This window comes from Tachysurus fulvidraco, chromosome 8, assembly GCF_022655615.1.
Source record: "Tachysurus fulvidraco isolate hzauxx_2018 chromosome 8, HZAU_PFXX_2.0, whole genome shotgun sequence".
NCBI classification, from domain to species: domain Eukaryota; kingdom Metazoa; phylum Chordata; class Actinopteri; order Siluriformes; family Bagridae; genus Tachysurus; species Tachysurus fulvidraco.
The window spans coordinates 22,433,513-22,456,642 of NC_062525.1; the positions used below are offsets into that span (position 1 = coordinate 22,433,513).

Below are 23,130 nucleotides of genomic sequence, written 5' to 3' on the forward strand. Positions count from 1 at the left end.
TCTGCATCAAACCGTACCGTGAGCCCTCATGCAATGCCAATGCAGCAGGGCATACTGGAGGGGACTAGTCACATTGGGTATATCACAGGAACCAATCAATACCAGCAGAATACATTAATTGTTTCAGAAACACACCACCACCGTATGGAACGCACCCACTTTTCATTTGTCCTGTCTGTATGTTATGTACCTTATGTACCAGTATGTCACCAAAGCTCATACTGGTAAGTGGTACCAGTACCAGTACAGGTATTTGGAAGTGGTGGCTCAGTGGTTAAGATATTTATTACTGATTCAAAGGTTGTGAGTTTAAATCCCAGAATCACCAAGCTGCCACTGCTTGGCTCTTGTGCGAAGGTCCCTAACACTCAGTTGAAATGAGTTGTTCTGGATAATGGTGTCAGCCAATTGCTGTAAATGTTGCACATCTCTCGGCTCACTGGATGAGTATTAAAGCCATCGGTCTACAACAGGTATCTTAAAAGTGAGATAACATGCTGTGTTTCAGACACTTTAATCTGAATCACTTTAATCACTTTAGCCATGCTAGTTTTTTATCATGTTTTCAACCATACACAGGTATTCCATTTTTACTCTTTTCTTCTCAAGGATTTTTATCATGCTGGTCATGGCATTTGACTTTCATTCTAGTTGTAAATCCAGCGACCCGTTCATGTCTCAATTACACCATCCTGTGATTCCAGTTATATCATACTTATAGAATCAGGGCCAAACTAAAATGTCATATTACAGGATGTTCAGGATGCTCTTTAATCAGAAGGTCAAGCACTTCCATTTTCTCTCATCCAAAGAGCTGAAATCTGCCCCCACTTTCCACCAATCCACGTGTTTATTACAAGGGAGGTGACAAGTGTCTGGCCCACAAACTTCTATTGTAATAAGAACGAAAGAGTGATTTCATTCCAGCGGAAATTCTGTTGCTAACGGAATATAACACATTGCTAACGGAACATGTTTATATATGACTATTGTATGGCGTTTGGCTCATGTGCTTCAGGTCATAACTGCACTCTTGACTGGTGTTTGGCATTGATGATGGCTTTGATGGTAATATTTTTATTCGAAGATGTCAGAAAGTCACTGTGGGGTTTACATTTTGGCTAATTGTTGATTTACATTTCTTAACTGTCCTTGTTGACATTTGAATTTTTGGACAGTGTTTAAGAGGAGGGCAAAGCTCCAGATACACCCGGTAAATTGAAACTGCTCAATCTGAATTGCATGAAGGTTTTCCAGAGATCTCGAACACATCATTAGAGCACAACAGCAAGATGTCTCACAAAACACCCAGTGACTAAGCACTTAACAAATAAGCTTTTGTTTTCTCAGTGCGCATTAGCTCAGTTTAAGAAACTGCAGCAATCGTGTCATACTCACTGTACCATCACATTTCCAATCACTAATGACTGCCTTCTAAAGTAACAAATGCCGTCACTCTCGCTGTAAAGTGGCAGATGCGTACTCGTTTAGTTAAGGAACTGTTGTGTGTGCCTGCCAATCAAATTAACAGTTCAATAAAACCCTTGTGTCATCAGTAGGGCTGGACCCATTGCAGCTCCATTAGCTCTAAACACTTAATGTATTTCACTGGGAGATTTTCACCGGCATCCTAAATGCTTTAAACTTTAGCTTCAGCTCCTGTTCCAAACTTTTGAACCATGTTTGATTGACATGACGCACGTCAAGAATTTCTAACGCGTAAACTCTAGGATTTCAAATGCCACTATTCCTCAAGAGATAATGCTAGCACTCATTAGTGTAGCTTTAGTATACAGAGAGTCAGTGTGTTCAGAAATAATGTTAGCTGATGGGATTAACAAATTAAAGCAAACGTATAAGCTTGGTCTTCAAAAACCGCAAGGAAAAAGCAATACCTGCAATATCTATCTATTAGAACATCACATTTACTATGGACCTTTTAAAAAGATTTCCAATTGAGATTTTTCTCAATTCTATTGAGAAACCTCGAGTGTCTAAACCTCTATTGAATTGAGATCTTATAAGATGTATTTCACTCATTCTAAGTGTGCTTTCACATCTACAGTTCGGTTCATTTGGTCCGGACAAAAAGCAAAAAATGACCCATTGTAGCTTTTTATCAGTTTTGGTTCCTTTTTGCAGTTAGGTCTATTCGATCTCAGATTGTGTTCTCACCACAAACGTTCTCACCACAAACGTACCAGAGTTCGTTTGAAAGCGTACCGAAACCACCTCTTCAAGGAGGTCTCGGTACGCTTGTTTAGTCCGCTTTTGGTGCGCACCAGAGTTCGATTGCTGCATTCTCACCTGCCCAAACGAACCGCACCAAATGAGCAAAAATATAGAGAAAAGTATCACTTATTATTAAATATAGAGAAATGTATCACTTATTATTCTATCATTTATTGCGAGATTATTCTAAACATCGTCAAACACTTTTATATGAAAAACTAAAACTAAAATCATTTTGCAGTCTACAGGCTGTACAATCTAGATCAAAGCAGACAGCTGAGGATTGAAAGTGATTCGGAATTATTTTGCTCATTGGTGACTCAATCCTTAAGGCTCTGGGTTGTTGACCAGAGGATTCGCTTCTATTCTATTTAACTCATGTAATTCATCAATATGCACTTAATTTAAATAACCCATCAGCAAAGAATATAGCATTGTCAGTTTTGTCCAGAATCTGTTCAGCATTCTTGAAAGCAGCTGAAATTGCTTTCCAGATCTCAGTCAGCATGTCATGGGTGTAGAAGACGTGGTGTAGAAGACGTGGGTGTGGAGGATCATGTGGAAGACTATATGCCAAGCTAACTTTTCTCTGCCACTTTTCTAGATCAACAGAGGACCTCTCTTGTTCCACTCACACTGAAGCAGTAGTAAAGAAAGCTCACCCATGCATCATCATCCTCATATGACCAAGAAAGCTTGGTATGATCCCCAATATCTTCACATCATTCTACACCTGCACCACGGAAAGCATCTTGACTGGCTGCATCACCAACTGGTATAATAACAACTCCGTTCACAACCCTTCAACAACACTCCAGCACATGGTGGAAGAAGTCGGAGACTCACCACGGACTGCTCTCACTGCTCCCATCAGGCAGACAGTATCAAGCACAGTATCAGATCTCTCACCAACAGGCTGCAGGACAATCAGACTGGTGATGGTGCAGGGTATGGAAGATACAGTGGGTTGTACATGTGGTATATTAGTTTTTTATATATATATATATATATATATATATATATATATATATATATATATATATATATATATATAGCTTTTCTATTCACTTTTCACTTTCTCACTTACTAGATACTGAACTGATATCAGTTTTTGTCATGTTCATATCGCTTAAAGAATATCGCACATAATGCATGTGCAGTATGGTACAGTATGTGAAGCATCTCTCACTCTGTCACTGTATGGCTGTATACAGTCTGTACAGTTTATTATTATTTAACTTGTTTTGAACATTTGTCAGTGTTTAAAGTTATGCTACGTTTTCATTGTGTAAGTGAGACTTGTCACTTTGATTATTACACTGTGTCTGTGTAGAAGAGTACAACGGTAACACAAGCATTTTATTGTGTATATATATGCTGAAAAAACTTTGTTTGTATACATGACAATAAACTGGAAACTAAAATGCAGTAACAATTCAGAGAAAAGGCATCACATAAGTTCAGTTTTAGCCTCTTCTTAATTGTAAACCTCCAGGAATGATGGATTATGTGTGGATGAATCTGAATGAAGGAAACATTGGAATTGTGCTAGCTCAGACATGACGTTGGACCACGGATCGACCTTTATACCTTTATTTATCCCTTTATATATACCTTTATACCTTAAGTGTCCACTGCTGGGCCCTTGCACAAGGCCCTTAACCCACACTTGTATAAAAATGAGATAAAATGTAATTTGCTCTGAATAAGGGTGTCTGCCAAATGCTGTAAAAGAGCACATATAGCTGAGTATAAGCACAACACAGCTGTAGTAAATGAGGATGTGATGTTTGATGTCCGATCTGTTCGTTGTGATGTCCCCACTAACCTCTGTAGTCCCACAGTTTAGCCACTTGTTACTGGTCGCCTTTTTCACAAGACATAAAAGCTTGATATTGATGTATTACTTATGTTGTTGAATAAAAGGTGAAAATATTTTGACCTCATGCTAACAACAGACCTTTTTTCAGACATTTAAGCAAAAACCCATTCAAAAAACCTCTGACTTCAGAAGTACAAAAATACTGATTCTTACTGAACACTCCGTAAACACGTGAACCTGCAGTATAAAAACAGTCACCTTTTCATCCAATTGTGCAGTAATGCTCACTGTATTCTTGCCTGACTTTTTGTTTATCTTTATATTCTAGGATCCTCTTTGTTTTGCAGCCCCGATTTCTAGATTTTGGCTATTCTATGTTTTCTTTGTTCGCCTCAAATCTCTGCCTGTTTCTGACCTTGACGTTCTTTAGATTGATTTCTTTCTTAAAATAAATGTCACCTGCAACTAAACTAAGAATAATAATGAGAAGATTTAATAAAGAAAAAATAAGAATTACTTTCATTACTATCACTGAGGAAAAGGAAGATGTGGTCAGATTTCATTAATAGCTCGCAATTCTAAAAAATTCTCAACAAAAACTGATTTCATTGATGTACTATATTTATTTAAACAAATTTGTAATTACTAAATTGAATGTGAGCGTATTCAAAGCACGCAATACTAATGTAAAACAAGTACATTTTGAAATCTCAGAATGATAGGAAATATAATTCAATTAAATTTAAGCAGTTGTATGAAGAACAACACAGTATTAATGTTTGTGTTGCAAAACATCAGCTTCATTTTTGTTGAGGACTTTAAAAATACACACACCAATCATGTTGGATCTATTAAAACTGATATTCTGCTGCTATGGTGCGTTATTATACCGGCTGTGATATTGAGCACACCCTTCAGGAAAATGAGCAAAATATTAATCAGCTCTACTAATAATGCAAGAACAAACAATTCTGGTTATTTAAAAGTAAATATTCACGGAAAATTGAGGTAATTGATTTAACCTAATTCGAATGTGCAGACTGCTTCCAAAAGAATGAACTGAACTATCAGTTGAACACAGAATTTTTTTTTTTCCAACATGATTCGATGTGTATATTCAAAGCCCTGGATTAAGCCCTGATTGCAGGCTTAAACCCAGTACACTGGCATTGAGGGGTATTATTATGGTCACGTCTCCATGACAACATCCTCATTAGATTTTATAACATAACAGAATTATGTTAAGTCTATGCCAATTAATTAGAAATAATACACAGAATATTTTCTCTTGAATCTGACTGACCCTTTTTCAGTCTGTAAGAAAAAGTAAAGTTGCTTCTTAATGCAATAGTACTGGGATTTTATATACTTCTACTTCCTGTGTATAAAATCAACCCAGTCCTGTGCTGGTGCATATGATCAGGTTGTTAATATACTCAGTTCAATTCAATTCAAGTTTATTTGTTTAGTGCTTTTTACAACTGACATTGTCTCAAAGCAGCTTTATAGAACATAAACATAGAACAAAAGTTAATATAAAGAATAATATAAATATTAATAGAATACAAAATTCAAGATTAATATTAGGTAGATTTAGTTCACAATCTGTATGTATTTATCCCCCTATGAGCAAGTCTGAGGTGACCTTAAGGAAGAAACCTTGAGAGGAACCAGACTCAAAGGGGGACCTCATCCTCATATGGGTGACACTCGAGGTTGTGATTATAAATATACAGTCTAACAAATGTTGTATAGATGCAAAAGATCACATGGAGTTCACATCTCCTCTATAATATCGCAGAGTCTAACTGGAGTCTGACTGGAGCTGGTAGATCCAGTCAGGAGGGGGAAGAATACAAAACATCAATAGTTTTGCATTAAATATATTCTTGTTTTTTTTTTAATTTTTTTTTAATTTTTTTTTTTTAGGATAACCATTTATTTTCATTAATTAAACAATCACAGGATGACAGTGGTTTAGTGTTAGCATGCCTGCCTCACACCTCACACTAGGGTTGGGCATCTGATTTGTGCCTATTGATTATTTTTCACGTCAATTCAATTTATTTGTATAACACTTTTGCCAGTGGACATTGTCTCAAAGCAGCTTTACAGAAGTATAGAAAAATTATATAAAAGAATTAAAGTTTAAAAGTAAGTTACTATTTATCTCTAACATGAATAGTCCAGTGGAATTGTGTAACCGAGAGATCCTGGGGAACTAACAGGTCAGTGTCATTTCTGAGTTCATTACAGACTTAACACAAATTCCTTCCTGCTAAAGTCTTCAAATGATCACTGCAATAACAGTTCAAAGACAGCATTATAGTCTCCAAAGTATTTCTATGTACAGCAATCCTATGGGTCATGGGCTGTCCATGCAGATCTAGCCCCTGCACACTGCACCACTGAGTGATGAGACTGTAGCCAGCAGTCGGGTGTCAGAATGGATCAGGAAGGTACAGAAAGAAGAAGCGTTCTGGGTACTCTGTGGTTTCCTCTTTGGACTAGAGGAAACCTTGTATGCTGATTAGCATCTTGAATTTGTCTATAGTGTGTGAATGGGTGTGTGAATCTGCCATGAGATGGGTCACCCCCTATCCAGGGTATCCCCTACCTCATGTCCTGGGGCCCCTGAGATGTAGCATAAACGCTACAGAAAATGGATGGAAGGGATGTCAGTTATTTTGGCAATTGATTAAACAAATGGTTTAAATATTATTATTATTATTATTATTATTATTATTATTATTATTATTATTATTATTATTGGGGGGGCACAGTGGCTTAGTGGTTAGCACGTTTGCCTCACACCTCCAGGGTCGGGGCTCGATTCCCGCCTCCACCTTGTGTGTGTGGAGTTTGCATGTTCTCCCCGTGCCTCGGGGGTTTCCTCCGGGTACTCCGGTTTCCTCCCCCGGTCCAAAGACATGCATGGTAGGTTGATTGGCATCTCTGGAAAATTGTCCATAGTGTGTGTGAGTGAGTGAGTGAATGAGAGTGTGTGTGTGTGTGCCCTGTGATGGGTTGGCACTCCGTCCAGGGTGTATCCTGCCTTGATGCCCCATGACGCGAGTAGTTTGGATAAGCGGTAGAAAATGAGTGAGTGAGTGAGTGAGTTATTATTATTGGTTTGTTAGGGCAAAGACAAGTAAAATTTCTTGTCTTTATGGAATGATTTTATACAATCAGCATTATGCCTTTTTATGACCACTGGCACATAATATTTGACCCTTCAGGCTGCTAAGCTTTCAGTTTATTCTGTTCCTGTTCTTTTGTGTATAACCTGATGTGTACACAGTTTGCTTTTAGCCATGTACTGATATTAAAACCTTACTATCAGGCCTCTTATGAAGGTTTTATGATGATTGAACGTATTGTCATGATGATGTTTTTATGAATGAGTTTTACAAGGTCTTACAAGAAGGAAATTTGCTAGAACATTTTTGTCCAGAATATATTAGACGACAGCATATTTATTTAAATTTAACTAGCAGCCAGAAGGTCACACTAAACCTTGATGATTAGCAGTGTGAGGCCTGGACTTCTCTGGACTTCCTGGACCAGCTCTGATGGAATCTTGTGGCAGTAGTTTAGATAAGCACACTTGCATCACCTTGTTTGATTTTCTCTCTTTGAGAATGACTAATCAGATTCCACTTCCTTTTATCTGACCCCTAAACATGGTAATGCGGAGAGAGAGGAAGAGAGTGATTGAGAGAGAGGAAGAGAGAAAAGTCTTGCCAAGCCATATAGAAATAATCACACCACTGAAGCCAGATGACAACTCGTCTCATCACTAATTAGTCCCTTGAATGAAAGAAGGGAGCAGCGTCCCCACGAGCAAAATCAGGAAGCTTCGTGTGTGGATCTCATCTATTCTGGTAAAGTCATTACACCTTTCTGTGTGTATTTCTGTTGTATATTTTACAAAAGAGGTCAGAGATGTAAATATTTGATGACATGCTTTTTAACCAATTTGCATTTATCCAGGTTTCACGTATTGTTTGATTTTACTTGAAACAATGAATGAAACCTGGATAAATGAAAGTTAAATATATACCCAAAATGACATCAAAACCTTTAAATGTAAATGTAACTGTGAGGGTAAAGGAAATGCTCCACGTTATGTCATGCCAAGGGAAAAAGCCTTGATGAAGGCAATGATGAAAGATTTGATGCTACGTTTTGTAAGGATAATGGAAAAGAAGTATACAAGGTGCATACGTTTTATATTCCTGCTATTATTGTTAAGTGCAGATACTCAGTGGTTTTATTAAATGCTGAAAACAAAACATAGGCATAATCCAACAGAGAAGTCAAAAAAGCTGTTGTGCAATGATTGTGTCCTTTGAAAACTTACAGTATGGTGATGGAGGCATATCCCTGATCAATCAGGTGAATGTGAACGTGAGAGAGTTTGGGTGGTGTAGTCAGTGACTGTGTTTGTTGGCTAGTACAATTGTGGAAAGCTTAGTTCCATGGCAACTCCTGCACCTAAAGTATACAATTGAGGTGTTGTACATGAAATTCACAATATAGACCGAGTATGACAAGGGCTGGGACCCAGCACTATTAGCTAGAAAAGTTCTCCCAGTCATTCAGATACTCCAAGCTTGACATTGACATTGTGAATCTATTTTCTCCTTTACAGAGTAAGCTGATTTGCCTTCAAGACCCATGGCCGTTGGGGAATGGTGCAGGTGCAAATGGACCTGGTGTGGGCCAGGTTTGAGGTGGAAATCATTAAAAGAGGAGAATATATGACTGTGGCTTGGTAGCTCTAACTTGTAGACATGACATTGTTTATTCACTGAAGGACATCGGATGGTCCGATGCAGTGGTGGAACAACTTTTGAATTCCTTCCATGTCCTGTAGGTCAATCACTGGTTCATAGCTGGGTGTCTCTCCACACTGTCTGTCCACAAATTTATTGTTTACTTGGGCTTTTGATGTAGGTGGGCTATGTGCTCTTGATGTAGGTGGGCTTGTTCCTGCACCTGAAGCTAGCTGTCTAGGGTGAGTGAGTCAGTGTGGTTGGTGTTTCATGGGAACAGAGGTGGTTGGCAACCCAGGATGCACTGGAGGGGCGTGAGGTTTGTTGTGGAATGCATCAGGGAGCCTTGAGTGTATTCAGCCTAAGTAAGGAATTGGGGCAAGTGCTTCTGCTAGTCAGTTCCTGATAGTTTAATGAGTGGTAGCCAGAAGCCACACCCACTTCTCCATGAAGATCCTCCATATTCAGAACATGAACTTAATGCCAAAGTATATAAACATATGTTTGAACACTTATTTTTACATTCTTTACACATTGCAGTTCTTCTGTTATGGTGTTATAATCTGAGTAATTAAGAAAAGTTATTATTGACAAGTCCATTTCAGGTTGGAGGTCATGCATGCATAGCAAGTCAAGCATAAAGTGTTTATACAACTCTTTTTAGCACCCTATACTGTATATCACTGTGAGAAAGGTGCTCACATAAATAAATGACAATGTTCCTAACGTTTTGCTTGTTAATCCCTTAATCAGGTTCTACATTCAGAAGTCAAGTATGCAAGTCACTCAACAAAACAAAAAACATTGCTAACTGAAAGTAACTGAAAATAATCAAATTTGTGTAATTCTCCTTATATATGTGTTATATTAATAAAAAAACAGCTCTTTGTTGTGAATTCAGACATTTGGACCCTACAGATGAAATGCTGGCTTAAAACAAAGTATTTGTATCACTCCCTACTTCCTTCACTCCCTCCATTCTGCAGCAACAGCTGCATGTGTGGATTTCATCTTCAGCCTTAGTGTTAAAAAGTGAGTGGTGTGGTTTTGGCTTTCTGACGTCTCAGCAGATGTCCTGTGTGATGACTCTGTGTAAGACAAAAATGTCATCAACAAAAACTCTATCTAAACTTTTTGATATGATTGGCTTTATCTTTGATCACTAGAAATGGACAGAGAACCTATCAAAAGAATCTTAATAACTAGGCATGATTTCTGACAGCACTACAGTGATATTTACGTTAAATCCTGTGCATCCATGCCTTTTGAAGCCTTTTATCATTTGCTGTCATCGGTTTGAGAGCCCAGTGCAGCAGGAGTAGTGGGAATGTCCTGCCATTCATGGTTTGTGGAATTGAACCGGCTATAACTGAAGCCTTGGCTTTCTCCAGCCAAGGCATCTCTGGCTCGATCATTCTTCTCTTATTTTCGGTAACTTTCCCACCACATTCTGGGTGTGTGGCTCACCACCATTGGACACAGGCTTCTCAAAGCTTTTAGCACATGTTCTAGGCTCTGCATTTTCAGTTTCACTCACACAATCAGATAAAAATAATTAAATTATTTTACTTGGTTTGAGCACAATCTTGAACCAATTAAGTTCATTTGAGTAATACTCATATCTTCAGTGATCTTCAGATAATTACTTCCTTGAACATTTCAGTTTGTATTTGATGATATTCCAGTGGTTTATGATATAAAGATGTAACCATATAGGGCCCTGGGTTTAGTTTGAAGGCATTTTCAATGCCTAATATTTGTGGTGTTTCTCTGTACTTTCAAGCACAGAGCTCTGCAGGGTTGTATGAACAGTCAAGGGCATCACTGGATGCGTCACTTCTTCTAAAACTTGTACATAATTAGATAAATAAGAAGGGCCTCGACCACATCATTCCCTAGCGAATTTCATATATAAGTTAAATTTCCCCTGTGTATGATGGACTGGTGTCACAATTAAAGGTATAGTCGCACCTCGCACACCTCTCCTGGGCTTCAGATCCACCATGAGTCCTCATCATAATGGAGATAGTAGGCTTAGGTTTGTGTGATTTACATTGTAATGAGTGCATAGAAGAAAGATCATGCAATAGCAGGGGACACCAGTAATTTGTCCCAGCAGAGACTCTGCAGAAGGCCAGATTGGTTAGCCACACATTTGGATGGAATCCTTCACAACTGGACAGCACTGTGATTGGGCCAGAAAATCCCGCCAGTGCAATGACTGACGCACCGAGCCAGTGGATCAGCGCAAAGCTGCCACTGATGTTTAATGTTCACACATGTGCAAATTGAATGCCTTCCAAGGAAACCAATTAGAGGAAAATTTTTAGTGTGCGTATGAAAGGAACTCTCTCCTGTTTTCTGTCTGTCATTGTACACTCTGGGAGCTGTAAGAGCTGAAATGGAGCAGAAAAGAGACACTGGTTCAATGGACCCAAGAATGCTTCATTAGCAAATTGATGCTTGCTCTGAAGCAAGATTGGCACATTTCAAAATGGTAATTGAGGTCATTCTGACATTTATAACAGAATCAGAAGTTCATTTATTGTCCAAGTCCACCTTTTGTGTTTGTCCTTATCCTGAAGTGCAAAAAAGTAACTGCAGTAAATTTATCATTGATGTGCTTTGTGATGGACTGGCATCCCATCCTGGATGTATTCCCATTTTGCCCCTAGTGTTCCCATGACAGTCTACAGATCTACCACAAAAATGACTAGGATAAAGCTGTTACTGAATAGCAACCTGGTTGTTGACTATAAAGTGAACTCAGTACTGAAGTATTTGTGTATTTAATATGGTACATTCTTTCTACCTTTCATTAGCAGAAGAAAATACAGCCATTTAGAATTTTCCTATTCTACATCACCAGCTCTTTAGTGCCACCCGTCAGATCCTTTTACAGTCAGGTGCGAAGACCACGGCGTGAGAAACTTTGGGTTTGGAAACATTCCCAGAAATGTAGCGTCTAGCCTTCACTCTATACCAACTAGACTGGCAAAACTGGGGCAAAGGCTAATATGCAACGTCTGGATCTTTCTATGCAGCCATCCACCAGAATATTTTATATATATATATATATATATATATATATATATATATATATATATATATATATATATATATATATATCAGTGTTTGACACCTAATTTTCCACTTGTATGCTACACTACAGACTCGGTTCAGACTTCCAGTTCGAGTTTGACACAGAGAATTTTTCATGCTGCTTCTGTGAAAGTCCATTGGTCATATTACATTTTTCAAAATGTCAAAGATTACAGCCAATTATGCAAGTGGTGATTCACACAGTAGTGGTCTCATAGTGGTTGTCATTAGCAGGGAGGAGAACTGTAACGGACAATTACATATAAGAGAGCATGAGAAATTCTGGATGGTGTCGAATGCTGCTATTTCTGTCCATCATAAATATGTCACATAGCTTACCACAAGTCTTCCTGTACATCGTGTGCTTTGTGTGGTTATATACAAGACTGTGTAACATTAAAAATCACCATTAACTGCTCATTAAGTACCATGAGTACTCTTTTACCATGTGACCCTGATGTGGGCTCAAGGCCCATTTATCATCTTTCCAAATCGTACCTGTTCTCTAGGCCTTAGTCTTGGGGATAAACAGATCACTTACAAGTATGGATCATGTGATGTAACATATCGGCATTAAGCATTGGTTGGCCTCGTGTGGTGCCCTGTCCAGATAAGCTAAACCAGAGATGTTCTAACTCTAATTTCTGGACCTATTTGATAGGTCATCCTAACTAAATAATCATTTCTGACTTCTTTGATCCAGACCCCATCTTTTTGACAAGCCAGTACATGGAACAATGGTTCTCTGTACAATTTGGTCCTCTGCCGATCAACTGCTTCTTCACATCCTCTCTCTTGACTGGCAGTGGAAAGAGTGGGCCAAGCACTGGCTCGGCTCTCAGTTTCAGTTCTGCTCCCTATGTCCCTGGTGTACCATGCTGCCAATTCTGAAAGAGCTCCATATCCACGGGTGCTGCAGCCAAGTGCCGGGCTTTCTTGCTTTGACTGGGTATTAGTTGGGTGTGGCGGCCTGAGTTTGCCTCAGCTAGCCAAATGGGAAGTGGCAGAGGGTAACCGCGGGACTGATTCAATTTGCCATGTAGCCTCGATTCCCTATTCTAAAAGTCCTTGCTTTATTGCCTGACCATAATGAGGTTTTGTCTTCAATCAGGGATCGACAGCATGCACTCAACAAAACATCCTGGGAAAATGGGCTTGGTAAAGATACGGGTGAAGTGCCAGGCAGTGATGGCAGCAGCATGGTTTGAGAACATTGTGCCAAACCAGCTTCTGTTGAAAAGGTACACTCTGCCCTTCTCACACAAATAGAGTTGTTTTCTTTGAAAAGTGGGAAAATATGACAGCTAATGCAACCCCGCTGAACACACACTTAATTGTATAACACACAGGCGAACAGTGCTCCCACCCACAAAAGAACTTAGATGTTATAGTAGAATATGGATCTGATTTTTGGGGTGGGACTCAATCTGGGATTAAGTAGTAAGAGAGACCCAGAGTTTCCACCACTTTCCACCATTTTGGTAATGATTATGTGTTAAGTTATGTGTGTTTAATCACACATATCTCCAAGCGCACTTGGCAAGAAAGCATTGCTAGCATGCATTAATTCTAGTATAATATTATGTATGTAATAAAAGTTTCAAATAATTATAAGCATTATATCTTATACATATTTATAATCTTTATTGTATTCAACATACTCTGCAGTTTGATTAGAGGCCAGTGTCCATGAGCTGTACCAGTTTGAGACGTTGAAGAGGGTTCGAGAGATCAAACTGCCAATTTTCCCGTAGAAAAATAAAATGCATCATTATGCTTGTTGTACTGAAAATGACAGTTACATCATTGTGTGCTAATATACTGCCAATGATGTCTTTCCTCCAATGATGTAATTTTCGTTTTGAGACTTATATTCAACAGATTCTGTTCCTGAGAATGTTGACTATTGAGAACTCAAAAGATGCTCTTTCCATGTTCACATGGTAGTGTACACCGAGTGCCTGGCAACAGTGTGGTGGCAACCAGCAGACCATTACTGAGATGCTAACTCAATTACCGTCTGCGGCCACGCTGGTGCTGAGTCCCCTTCTTGTGGCTCCAGCTTAGGTTGACCCTTGTCCAAAGTGGCTCCATGTAGCCTGCACTTTCCAAAGTAGCTGAGATCACGGAGGCTGTCTGACGCACTACAGCAGCACAGAATCAACACTGCTCAAGTCAGTAAACACAGACAAATCCACAAAGTGATGCTTGGCTAATGCTGAGTAAATGTGACATTGTAAATATACAAGCAGCTATTTTCTAATAGTTTAATTAACCACTACATCTTTAAATATACACATACATAATATTTTTCCCTCTGAGGAGAGACTGCTGCTACTGCTGCTGTTGGCTGAAGTTATTGGGCAGTGGATTCATTCATGGCCATACTAATATAAAAATTGCATTTTTTTAAACCTATATGTAAAATCAATCTGTTTTTAAATGTCTGCATGAATATGAAACTGATCTCAAAACTAAACATAACTCCAATCAACGTCTGGATTTAGTGATGAATCGGTGCTCATTTAGTCAGGATGAATCCTTAGTCAATGCAACATTTCTGCAACATTTTTTGCAGTGTTTTAATGTCATACAGGTATAGTTTGATAGCATTAGAAGTCGAAATATGACTTAGGCAATGATTCTAACAAGCCAAAGTAAATCTAGCATGGACCTAGTCATGGAAGAAATGCACAACAGATGTGCTCTCCTCTGTCCAAAATGCAGTCAGATGGCTCTATCAGTTCCAGCCCTCCAGGAACTGTTATTTAACATTTAGCATACTTTATTCCTCGTCTCCTGCTGTTCAAAAGCTAGATGAATTTAATTTGGTTTATTATGAGCTACACTCTGTTCCTCTGTTTTAGTCCAAAGCATTATCTTGTGCCTAAGCTGTTTAATGATTTTTCTCTATTCAACATTTTCAGTCAACATCAGGTAATTTGACTCTAGGCATTTTTCTATTGCACAATTATCATATAGAACATTGATTACATTATGCAAGTTCCGAGGTATTTGAACTTCATATATGCTTCATATCTGGTTCCACTGTTGTCCACTAGTGAGAGTGAGCATTACTCTAGGCCCCCCATGGCCCACCTCATTACACTGTACAGCTCACACTCGGTAGGGATTTGCCCTTTAAGCCCATATGGCCTGTGCTTGGAGCAGATCAACGACAGATCAGAGAGTAAGTGTTAGGGCTTTGGTCCAATGCTAATGGCTAATAACAGGATAAGAACCAGATGAAGGACTGGATTCTTCAGTTCTCCTGCCACACACCTGGGGAGAAGGGCTCTACTCGGAGATGTGGTTAAAGAGAGCTCTGTAGCTTGTGGTGGGTTAAGAAAAGAGCCAAAATGTCCTTTTTCTGGCCCATGAAATTTCACAAGGTGATAGACATAGGAGAATGACATCATATGAACGTACAGATCAGGATTGGGGTTTACTGCTAAATCTCATAAGCCTCATTCTTTTCTCATCACCATGTAATTACAGCAGTATTAGATGCTGAAGGAATTGTGTGTTGGAGTTGGTTGTGCAGCTATTATTCTGAACACATGCATTCCTCTCTCTTTCTTCATATGGACTTTGTGTCTTGCTATGTTTATTCACAGAATTTTCAAATTTCTGCATGATTTCAGAGCAGACGGTGCAATAAAAATGTGTATTCAGCTCTTAGGCTGGTTGAGTGTATTTGTTCTAGAAATATTTATAACTACATAATTTTTTATTGATATCTTTTCCTACTCTGCTTTGTTACTTGCTTTCTTGCCCTTTTCACCACCCTTCATTGCTCCATCGGTCTGTGTGTAAAAGGCGCTCCATGCTTCCTCACCTCTGCCAGAAAACCATTGCTACGCTTCTGTTGTAAGCAATTCTCTTCCCATACGTTCCTATTTGAGGAATTGCATATGACAATGATTTCAAAACAGGCCAGTTAGCATTGTTGAGTGTTCTGGCATATGAGGATGTTTGTTATTCCTTTTGGCCTCGGTATCAAACTCAGCTACTTTCATTCTTGGCAGTGAAAGCTCCCGCAAATGAGTGCTCTGAAACCTTACCCCTTCACTGGAGTGTGAGACGTTGTATCACCATATGTAGACATCCAGATGTGCTAAGACTGTGGAAGTGACAATTGTGGGTTAAAGCCTGAATCTTTGACTGTTCAAAGCAGTGACACTCATGACTCCCTCCAGGAACCTTTAGAACTTTTGAGAAATCTCAAACAAAACTTGAAAACTCCTTCATCAGTCTCCCTGAATAGAGGACCAATATATCACAGAACACCTATGGACTATTTTGCATAGCTAATCCACCGGAAAAATGTTTTTGTACAGAGGAAAATCTGGAGAACAATAAGGAACGCCATGTGTTAAGAATGTATGAAAATTCACACAGACAGTAACCCAAGCCCTTCTCAATTTACTAGAACTACCATAAGGATGTGGCTTACACCCCCAACCCCTGGACTATACAGGACATATTTCAGGAGCCCAGATGAAATAACATGCTAAGAAATTCCTTTCCTGTTTTTGTTTTCTATATGGGACTTATGGGGAAGTAATGGTTTGTTGACTAAGGCTTTAGAGAGGAACGTGATGCAGTTTGGGAAAAAGAATTTTATTATGGCATGGGAAGGATTGCCTGTAAGCCTTTTCAAGAGATAAGGATTGAGACCAAGGTGGCAGATAAGGTTTCCTTTGGTTAATATGCACTGTACATTCCTGATAATCCCAGTAATGAAAACCAGTGGGAAGAATGGCTTTAGCTAGAAGGCAGGTTTCTGAAGCCGATTGCCCATGTGAGGAACCTGAAATGCTTCAGAGCCCTCCCATTTTCAATGGGCCTCATGCTGGAAAAGGAAGAGTGGGTGGGGGCAGACATGTCTAAACCCACAAGCTGGAAAAGAGGAATAAAAGTGAGGACATGTGTGGGTTGACTTTGATGGACACACAGGCATGAGCATGCTTAGGAGCGAGCACATGTGGTGATAAGTGATCAGCCGGCAGCTGGCTGGCGTGACGTCTCCTGCTCCGAGGCATTCTCAATGGGGTTAGCAGGGCTGATCCAGGGGCTCGTATCCTCTGTAATATGCCATCCAGTCCTGTCAGGCTGCCTTGTGACAATGTCTCAAACTGACCCAATTAGAGGGAATACGATCCTAGGAGGGGGAGGCCAGTGTTTCAGCACAGTAGGCCCCTTACGCTGCTACACATAAGTGCATGGAGAGAGGGCCACTGACCGAGCATGAGAACAAAGTGGGAAGAATTAAGACATTTGGGGACGATGGGTTTCTAACCACTGCAGCTGCTTATATACAGTAGTAAAACATAGCGATTAAAATCTATTACTATCTACATCACAGACTATTGCAATCACTTGACCTACTCATTATTATATTTAAATTTTGTGTTAGTGTGAAGAGATCCAGAAAACAAGCACCTGCAAATCTGCAGATGGAATGTTCACATCTACCTTCAGAATGGGGAAAAAGTGTGATCTCTGGTATGGCTGTTGGTACCAGGTGGGCACGTTGGGCACGTTTGAGTTTTTGCTGATCTGAAATTTTCCAATACAACAGTGTCTAGAGTTTAGATAAAATGGTGCAAAGAAAAAAAAAAATACAATAAACATCATCCTGTGTGTAGAGGATTTGAAGGATGATGTTGATGAGAAAAGAGGGGAGAGAATGAGTGGGCTATTCCGAGATGACAGTAACTCAAATAATTACTCTGTCCCACGGTGGTGAACAGAAAAGCATTTCAGAAGCTTGAGGTGGATTGACTACACCAGCAGAAGCCCACATCAAGGTTTACTCCTTTCAGCCAAGAACAAGAATCTGAGGCTGTACTGGGAACAGACTCGCTCAAACTGGACTTTTAGACTGGTAAAAGACCAGATGTTTTTCTTCTTCTTCGCCTGTCCTGTTTGGGCGAGTCTGTGCCCATTTTAGCCTCATATTCTTGTTCTTGACTGACTCTTTTCTGCTGTTGTAGCTCATCCACATCGAGGTATGATGTTTTGTGCATGCTGAGATGCTTTGTTGTTTTCCTAAGTGATTATTTGACTTACTACAGACTTTCTGGCAGCTCGAGTCAATTAGGCCATTTCCCTCTGATCTCATTAAATAAAGATATTAGCATATTAGCAAAAGTCTTTTTTGAAAATGTGTGAAAATATGTTGTAAGCCGATACATTTTGTTATTATTTATTATAATTTTTTTTAAAATAATTTTTATTTATTTGCATACATGGATTATTAAAGAAAATTAAAGAATTAGAAGAAAACTGTTTTGTGTGTATTTATTTATTTATTTATTTATTTATTTATTTATTTATTTATTTGTTCATTCATTCATTCATTCATTCATTCATTCATTCATTCATTCATTTTCTACCGCTTATCCAAACTTCTCGGGTCACGGGGAGCCTGTGCCTATCTCAGGCGTCATCGGGCATCAAGGCAGGATACACCCTGGATGGAGTGCCAACCCATTGCAGGGCACACACACACTCTCATTCACTCACACACTCACACACTACGGACAATTTTCCAGAGATGCCAATCAACCTACCATGCATGTCTTTGGACCGGGGGAGGAAACCGGAGTACCCGGAGGAAACAGGGAGAACATGCAAACTCCACACACACAAGGTGGAGGCAGGAATCAAACCCCCAACCCTGGAGGTGTGAGGCGAGCGTGCTAACCACTAAGCCACCGTGCCCCCCTTATTTATTTATTTATTTATTTATTTATTTATTTATTTATTTATTTATTTATTAATTTATTATCGTTGTTGTTACCACCACCACCACCACCAACAACAACAACAACAATAATAATAATAATCATAACATTTTTCAGTTCAGGGTTTTATTAGAGTTTTTTTTTACATAATCTTATGTTATACGAACTAAAGTAAAACAAAGCATGTACATTGGAGAGCTGATTGGAGAGCAGGAAAAGAGCTAAAGTGTGATTATAATCAATATGATTAATAGTGTTGAGAAAGCCCCGCCCTCAGCCTCACACATTTATGATAGCGGATTCTCAGGGTTAAAGTTCGCATCAGACGACATGGTTCACTCGTCCCATTGCACCATATCAATGATTACACTCGCTCTTTAAAATCAGTTTATTCTCTGATTACTTGGAGCATCCAGCCCACAGTCAACACCGCCTGAGCAAACCAGATGTGAGAAATCAGCAGTGCTGTGATATGAGAATTATTTTTTTCTTGTGCTGAGTTAATCTGGCTGAAGTGTTTCTGCTCTACTGACTGTAATTGTGAGGTCATTTCATTAAGGCCGATCGGAATGGATTTGACAGTAATTGACAGGGTGATGTGGATGAGGTCATTTCCTGTCAGTGATGTGGCCTGCCTCTCAGGGGGTGGTCAGTGGGAATTCTGCTCTCTGCATGGGGGACTGTCCCAACTGTCTACTGGCTTGATGGATCGGCTCCCAAACGCAGTCCTCATCCATCACTTCAAGTGCGCACACACACAGACACACACAGACACACACATACTCACACACACACCTGTGAGTTTGGTTTTAGTAGATTTTTACCTCCGTGTTGTGCCACAGATATTTTATAAGTGGTTAACGTGTGTGTGTGTGTGTGTGTGTGTGTGTGTGTGAGAGAGAGGTTTCTTAATAGCACTGTATCCTACACTCATGTCAGATAACACAATAAAAATATCTAGTAAAGTGTTAAGAACATGATATTCCTTATCTGAAAACAAAGCAGTATTAAAGGCAGTGAAGCCAAGAAGTAAAAAGAATTTGAAGCTTGAATTGAGGGATAGATGGATAGATAGATAGATGGGTGGATGGATGGATGAAGTGGGGAAGCAGTGTGACTTTGATTAATGACTGCTCACAGCCTGCTCACAGCATGCATCCAGTATGTGTCAGGCTGGAGAAAGGACAGTTTCTCCATACAGTTCTCTCTCTCTCTCTCTCTCTCTCTCTCTCTCTCTCTCTCTCTCTCTCTCTCTCTCTCTCTCTCTCTCTCTCTCTCTCTCTCTCTCACTCTCTCTCTCTCACACACACACACACACACACACACACACACACACACACACACACACACACACACACACACACACACACACACACACACACACACACACACACACACGGTCTGGGTTTCAAACTGTTTATGTTGAGCCAGTAATAAACGTTCTAATTATCTTCATAATCAGCATTATGAGAAATCTTTGTAAGTTTTAAAAGACCTCCGAGACTCGTGTGCTGTTGTATGTCTGCTTCTTTTATTCCAGCATTATGTCATGTAGCTGTGCTCGTACATCCTCAGTTTGTCATAATTATAATGTACATATGTGAGACATCAAAAAGACCTCAGGGTATATAAGCATCATGAAAATATAGCAAACAGGATTGCTGTGAAGGCTGAATGTCATGTGTTTATTTGTTTTTTATTTATTGTTGTGTATTTATTTTTTTTTATTTCTAAATTCCTTCAAATAAGTTAAACATGTTGGAAAATAATTGTAAATTAAATTTATATAGAGTATAATAGATGAGTCTGGTAGTGCTCAAAATATTATAAACTCTTGAAAACTGGATTTATTTTATTTTATTTTATTTTATTTATTTATTTATTTATTTATTTATTTATTTATTTATTTATTTATTTTTATAATATAGAGCACGATTCCCTGAAACAGCCATCTCTCTCTTAGGACTGACATTAATTACTGATATCCTGACATCTTCAGGAATCACCTGGAATTGTATCTACAGTATAGCTTATAAATGAGCTTGATGTGTGTGTGTGTGTGTGTGTGTGTGTGTGTGTGTGTGTGTGTGTGTGTGTGTGTGTGTGTGTGTGTGTGTGTGTGTGTGCAGAGAGCTGAAACAGAACCAGGACAACAAGCTTGTCACTCATCCCTTACACCCTTCCCTCTGTCAGTCACTATGACAAATGAGAATTTCATCATCGAGCCCCTGATGAGAGACAAGTGGGAATAAACCCTGTGCATGTGTGTGTGTGTGTGTGTGTGTGTGTGTGTGTGTGTGTGTGTGTGTGTGTGTGTGTGTGTAGGTGTGTGTCTGCCACTTCCTTGACACATGCAGTACAACTATATATACAGTAAAATATGATGGTCTGAGAGAGAGATTTTATATATATACATTGAACAAAATTACAAACTCAACACTTTTGTTTTCGCCCCATTTTCCATGAGCTGAACTTAAAGATCTAAGAACTTTTTCTATGTACACAAAAGACCTATTTCTCTCAAATATTGTTCACAAATCTGTCTAAATCTGTGTTAGTGAGCACTTCTGCTTTGCCGAGATAATCTATACACCTCACAGGTGTGCCTTAGGCTGGCCACAATAAAAGGCCGCTCTATTATGTGCAGTTTTACTGTATTGGGGGTCCGAAAACTAGTCAGTATCTGGTGTGACCACCCATTGCCTCACGCAGTGCAACACATCTCCTTCGCATAGAGTTGATCAGGTTGTTGTTTGTGCCATGAGGAATGTTGGTCCACTCCTCTTCAATGGCACCATGGGCACTCGATCCACAACGTTGACATCAGCAAACCGCTCACCCACATGACGCCATACATGCTGTCTGCCATCTGCCCTGTACGATGAAAACCGGGATTCGTTTGTGAAGAGAACATCTCTCTAAAGTGCCAGAATGTGAAAATTTGCCCACTCAAGTCGGTTACGACTACGAACTGCAGTCAGGTCGAGACCCCAGTGAGTACGACGAGCATGCAGATGAGCTTCCCTGAGACGGTTTCTGACAGTTTGTGCAGAAATTCTTTGGTTAAGCAAAAACCAGTTGTTGCAGCAGCTGTCCGGGTGGCTGGTCTCAGACGATCTTGGAGGTGAAGATACTGGATGTGGAGGTCCTGGGCTGGTGTGGTTACACGTGGTCTGTGGTTGTGAGGCTGGTTGGATGTACTGCCAAATTTTCTGAAACTCCTTTGGTCTCGGCTTATGGTAGAGAAATGAACATTTATTCAAGGGCAACAGCTCTGGTGGACATTCCTGCAGTCAGCATGCCCACTGCACCCTCCCTCAAAACTTGGGCCATCTGTGGCATTGTGCTGTGTGATTAAAACTGCACAGTTTAAAGTGGCCTTTTATTGTGGCCAGCCCAAGGCACACCTGTCTAATCAGCATCTTTATATCCACAGCTGTGAGGTGGAGAGATTATCTCGGCAAAGCAGAAGTGCTCACTAACACTAGACAGATTTGTGAACAATAATTGAGAGAAATAGGTCTTTTGTGTACATAGTAAAAGAAAATCACACACACACGCATATATATATATATATATATGCGTGTGTGTGTGTGTGTGTGTGTGTGTGTGGAGAGAGAGAGAGAGAGAGAGAGAGAGAGAGAGAGAGAGAGAGAGAGAGAGAGAGAGAGAGAGAGAGAGAGAGAGAGAGAGAGAGAGAGAGAGAGAGAGAGAGATCAAACAGCTGAATATAAAGCATTAACCTGTCCTGCAGTTCCAGGTTAAACATATAAAGGTTAATAAGTAAAGAATAGTTCTTATATTAAACAAGACAAAAGCAGCTGTGTGCTAATGTGCGGTGGAGGAAGCTTTATTATTACTCTTTCTTCAGCATCACGTTCTTATTCCTCTCTTACGTTCATCCACATCTTCTTAACCGTTCAGTGTAGCTTTTAGTTGGTTTGCTTATTTCTGCAGGGTTCATCACTGAAGGTGTTTGAGGGGTAACAGGTTGATAATTGATGTTACACGTGTTGCTCTGAAGCTCTGACACTCCTCAGGTTTCAGCCATTAACACCATCTGCTAAAAGCTAAATCTCAGCACTGCATCTACAAGCTGCTCAGCATGATGCCTGCTAAAGCCATCTCACCGACACTGCACGCTTTAACGTTTCCACTTTCTCCTACATCATTTTTTCCTTTTCTCACCTCTTTTAGCATTGTCGCTCTCTCACCACTCTGCACGTTTTAATTAAGCCTGCAGCGCTCCAATGAGATTTCATATCCCAGATCTATTTTAACAGCGTTCGAGTCATGGCTCGCTTCATTTACAGCTACAGTGTGGCTGAGTAATCCGTCCATTTATTCCTTTAATCCTCCATCGTTCTTTTTGTTGCACACTTTAGTGCCGGTGAAATCACCAAGAAGGCATTTGAGTATTCACACAGCATGGAGACTTTTAAGA

The 23,130-nt window shown here is 39.6% G+C and overlaps 1 long non-coding RNA gene across 6 annotated transcripts in view; it reads left to right on the forward strand.

Moving 5' to 3' along the window:
- The window catches only part of LOC125145384, a 79,488-nt gene extending 75,310 nt beyond the window's left edge, over positions 1–4,178 (forward strand). For all 6 annotated transcript variants that reach the window (XR_007143767.1, XR_007143764.1, XR_007143766.1 and 3 more), the window contains one exon: positions 2,837–4,178. This is a non-coding gene — a long non-coding RNA (uncharacterized LOC125145384). The remainder of the gene's footprint in view (positions 1–2,836) is intronic.
- Positions 4,179–23,130: the final 18,952 nt, after the last annotated feature.